The sequence below is a fragment of the Mizuhopecten yessoensis genome, unplaced genomic scaffold, assembly GCF_002113885.1.
Source record: "Mizuhopecten yessoensis strain PY_sf001 unplaced genomic scaffold, ASM211388v2 scaffold1411, whole genome shotgun sequence".
Lineage (NCBI taxonomy): Eukaryota > Metazoa > Mollusca > Bivalvia > Pectinida > Pectinidae > Mizuhopecten > Mizuhopecten yessoensis.
The window spans coordinates 243,667-248,823 of NW_018404033.1; positions in this window are offsets into that span (position 1 = coordinate 243,667).

A 5,157-nucleotide genomic window follows, 5' to 3' on the forward strand; every position below is an offset into this window, starting at 1 on the left:
AGTTGTCTTCAATATGGGTGTACTGTCCTGACATCATGTTGTCTGAAATCTGGGTGTATTTTCCTGACATCATGTTGTCTAAAATATTGGCGTACTGTCCTGACATCAAGTTGTCTGAAATATGGGTGTACTGTCCTGACATCAAGTTTTTTGAAATCTGGGTGTACTGTCCTGACATCATGTTGTCTGAAATCTGGGCATACTGTCCTAACATCATGTCGTCTGAAATCGAGGCATACCCTCCTGCGNGTTGTCTGAAATATTGGCGTACTGTCCTGACATCATGGTGTCTGAAATATTGGCGTACTGTCCTGAAATCAGGTTGTCTGAAATATGAGCGTACTGTCATGACATGGTGCCTGAAATTGAGGCGTACTGTCCTGACATCATGGTGTCTGAAATCTGGGTGTACTGTCCTGACATCATATTGTCTAAAATCTTGGCGTACCATTCTCACAACAATCCTGACATCATGTTGCCTCAAATATGGGCGTCCTGTCCTAACATCATGGTGCCTGAAATCTAGGCTTACTGTCCTGACATCATGGTGTGACATCATGGTGTCTGAAATATGGATGTACTGTCCTGCCATGGTGCCTGAAATATAGGCTTACTGTCCTGACATCATGTTGTCTGAGATCTTGGCGTACTGTCCTGAAATTGTAATGCCTGAAATCTACGCCTACTGTCTTGACGTCATGTTGTCAGAAATATTAGCGTACTGTCCTGACATGGTGTCTGAAATTGAGGCGTACTGTCCTGACATGGTTCCTGAAATATTGACGTACTGTACTGACATCATGTTGTCTAAAATCTTGGCTTACCATTCTCACAACGATCCTGACATCATGTTGCCTCAAATATGGGCGTCCTGTCCTAACACCATGGTGCCTGAAATCTAGGCTTACTGTCCTGACATCATGGTGGCTGAAATATGGACGTACTGTCCTGACATGGTGCCTGAAATATGGGCGTCCTGTCTAACATCATGGTGCCTGAAATCTAGGCTTACTGTACTGACATCATGTTGTCTGATATATTGGCGTACTGTCCTGAAATTGTAATGCCTGAAATCTACGCGTACTGTATTGACGTCATGTTGTCAGAAATATGAGCGTACTGTCATGACATGGTGTCTGAAATATTGGCTGCTGTCCTGACATCAAGATTTCTGAACTCTGGGTGTTCTGTCCTAACATCATGTTGTCTGAAATAAGAGCATACTGTCCTGACATGGTTCCTGAAATATTGACGTACTGTCCTGACATCATGGGGTGACATCATGGTGTCTGAAATATGGATGTACTGTCCTGACATGGTTCCTGAAATATTGACGTACTGTACTGACATCATGGTGTCTAAAATATTGGCGTACTGTCCTGAAATCAGGTTGTCTGAAATATGAGCAAACTGTCCTGACATCATGTTGCCTCAAATATGGGCGTCCTGTCCTAAGATGGTGGTGCCTGAAATCTAGGCTTACTGTACTGACATCATGTTGTCTGATATATTGGCGTACTGTCCTAACATCATCTTGTCTGAAATCTTGGCGAACTGTCCTGACGTCACGTTGTCTGAAATCTGGGCTTACTGTCCTAACAACATGTTGTCTGAAATATGAGCAAACTGTCCTGACATCATGGTGGCTGAAATATGGACGTACTGTCCTGGCATGGTGCCTGAAATATAGGCTTACTGTCCTGACATCATGATGAGCGTACTGTCCTGACATGGTTCCTGAAATATTGACGTACTGTCCTGACATCATGGTGTCTGAAATATGGACGTACTGTCCTGACATGGTGCCTGAAATATGGGCGTACTGTCCTGACATCATGTTGTCTGATATATTGGCGTACTGTCCTGACATCATGGTGCCTTAAATCTAGGCGTACTGTCCTGAAATCGTGTTGTCTGAAATATGGGAGGACTGTCCTGACATCATGGTGTCTGAAATCTGGGCGTACTGTCCTGACATGGTGCCTTAAATCTGGGCGTACTGTCCTGACATCATGGTGTCTGAAACCTCAACGTACTGTCCTGAAATTGTAATGCCTAAAATCTGTGTGTACTGTCTTGACTTCATGTTGTCAGAAATATGAGCGTACTGTCCTGACATGGTGCCTGAAATCTAAGCATACTGTCCTGACATGTTGCCTGCAATCTAGGCGTACTGTCCTGACATCATGGTGTCTGAAATCTAGGCATACTGTCCTGACATCATGTTGTCTGAAATATTGGCGTACTGTCCTGACATCATATTGCCTGAAATCTGGGCATACTGTCCTGACATCAAGTTTTCTGAAATCTGGGTGTACTGTCCTGACATCATGTTGTCTGAAATCTGGGCATACTGTCCTAACATCATGTCGTCTGGAATTGAGGCGTACTGTCCTGACATCATGTTGTCTGAAATTTTGGTGTACCATTCTCACAACAATCTTGACATCATGTTGCCTAAAATCTGGGCGTACTGTCCTGACATCATATTGCCTGAAATCTTCGTTTACTGTCCTGACATCATATTGCCTGACATCTGGGCGTACTGTCCTTACATCATGGTGTCTAAAATCCGGGCATACTGCCCTGACATCATGTTGTCTGAAATTTTGGTTTACCATTCTCACAACAATCTTGACATCATGTTGCCTAAAATCTGGGCGCACTGTACTGATGACATCATGGTGTCTGAAATCTAGGCATACTGTCCTGTTATCATGTCTGAAATCTCGGCATACTGTACTGACATGCTGCCTGAAATATCGGCATACTGTCCTGACATTATGTTGTCTGAAATTTTGGTGTACCGTTCTCACAACAATCTTGACATCATGTTGCCTAAAATCTGGGCGCACTGTACTGATGACATCATGGTGTCTGAAATATTAGCGTACTGTCCTGAAATCATGTTGTCTGAAATTTTGGTGTACCGTTCTCACAACAATCTTGACATCATGTTGCCTAAAATCTGGGCGTACTGTCCTTACATCATGGTGCCTGAAATCTGGGCGTATTTTCCTCCCATCATGTTTTCTGAAATTTAGGCATACTGTCCTGTATACTGTACTGACATGCTGCCTGAAATCTCGGCATACTGTACTGACATGCTGCCTGAAATCTGGGCATACTGTCCTGACATCATTGGGCGTACTGTCCTTAAATTGTAATATCTGAAATCTGGGCGCACTGTCCTGACATCATATTGCCTAAATTCTGGGTGTACTGTCCTGACATCATTGGGCGTACTGTCCTTAAATTGTAATATCTGAAATCTGGGCGCACTGTACTGATGACATCATGGTGTCTGAAATATGGATGTACTGTCCTGACATGGTGCCTGAAATATGGGACTGTCCTGTTATCATGTTGTCTGAAATCTGGGCATACTGTCCTGACATCATTGGGCGTACTGTCCTTACATCATGGTGTCTAAAATCCGGGCATACTGCCCTGACTGACATCAGATTGTCTAAAATCTTGGCGTACCATTCTCACAACAATCTTGACATCATGTTGCCTAAAATCTGGGCGCACTGTACTGATGACATCATGGTGTCTGAAATCTAGGCATACTGTCCTGACATTATGATGTCTGAAATATGGACGTACTGTCCTGACATTATGTTGTCTGAAATTTTGGTTTACCATTCTCACAACAATCTTGACATCATGTTGCCTAAGGTGTACTGTCCTGACATCATTGGGCGTACTGTCCTTAAATTGTAATATCTGAAATCTGGGCGCACTGTACTGATGACATCATGGTGTCTGAAATATGGATGTACTGTCCTGACATGGTGCCTTAAATCTGGGCGTACTGTGCTGACATCATGTTGTCTCAAATACGGGCATCCTGTCCTAACATCATGGTGCCTGAAATCTAGGCTTACTGTCCTGACATCACGTTGTCTGAAATCTGGGCTAACAGTCCTAACAACATGTTGTCTGAAATCTGGGCTAACAGTCCTAACAACATGTTGTCTGAAATATGGGCGTCCTGTCCTGACATCATGGGGCCTGAAATCTGGGCGTATTGTCCTAACATCATGTTTTCTGAAATTTAGGCATACTGTCCTGTATACTGTACTGACATGCTGCCTGAAATCTGGGCATACTGTCCTGACATGATGGTGTATGAAATATGGGCGTACTGTCCTAACAACATCTAGTCTGAAATCTTGGCAAACTGTTCTGAAATCATGTTGTCTGAAATATTGGTGTACTGTCCTGACATCACGTTGTCTGAAATCTGGGCTAACAGTCCTAACAACATGTTGTCTGAAATCTGGGCATACTGTCCTGACATTATGATGTCTGAAATATGGGCGTCCTGTCCTGACATCATGGTGCCTTAAATCTAGGCGTACTGTCCTGACATGGTGCCTTAAATCTAGGCGTACTGTCCTGACATCATATGGGTGTACTGTCCTGACATTATGTTGTCTGATATTATGAGGGAACTGTCCTGACATCATGGTGCCTGAAATCTGGGCGTATTTTCCTCACATCATGTTTTCTGAAATTTAGGCATACTGTCCTGTTATCATGTCTGAAATCTCGGCATACTGTACTGACATGCTGCCTGAAATCTCGGCATACTGTCCTGACATGATGGTGTATGAAATATGGGCGTACTGTCCTGACATCATGTTGTCTGAAATCTTGGCGTACTGTCCTGACATCATGTTGCCTGAAATCTTGGTGTACTGTCCTGACATCATATTGCCTAAAATCTGGGTGTACTGTCCTGACATCATGGTGTTTAAAATACGGGCATACTGCCCTGACATCATGTTGTCTGATATTATGAGCGAACTGTCCTGACATCATGGCGTCTGAAATATTGGCGTACTGTCCTGTCATCATGGTGTCTAAAATATTGGCGTACTGTCATAACAACATCTTGTCTGAAATATGAGCGAACTGTCCTGACATCATGGTGTCTGAAATATTGGCTGCTGTCCTGACATGTTGTCTGAAATATTGGTGTACTGTCCTGACATCAAAATTTCTGAAATCTGGGCAAGCTGTCCTAACATCATCTTGTCTGAAATCTCGGCATAGTGTACTGACATCATGCTGCCTGAAATCTGGGCGTACTGTCCTAACATTATGGTGTCTGAAATCTTGGCATACCATCCTGACATCATGTTTTCT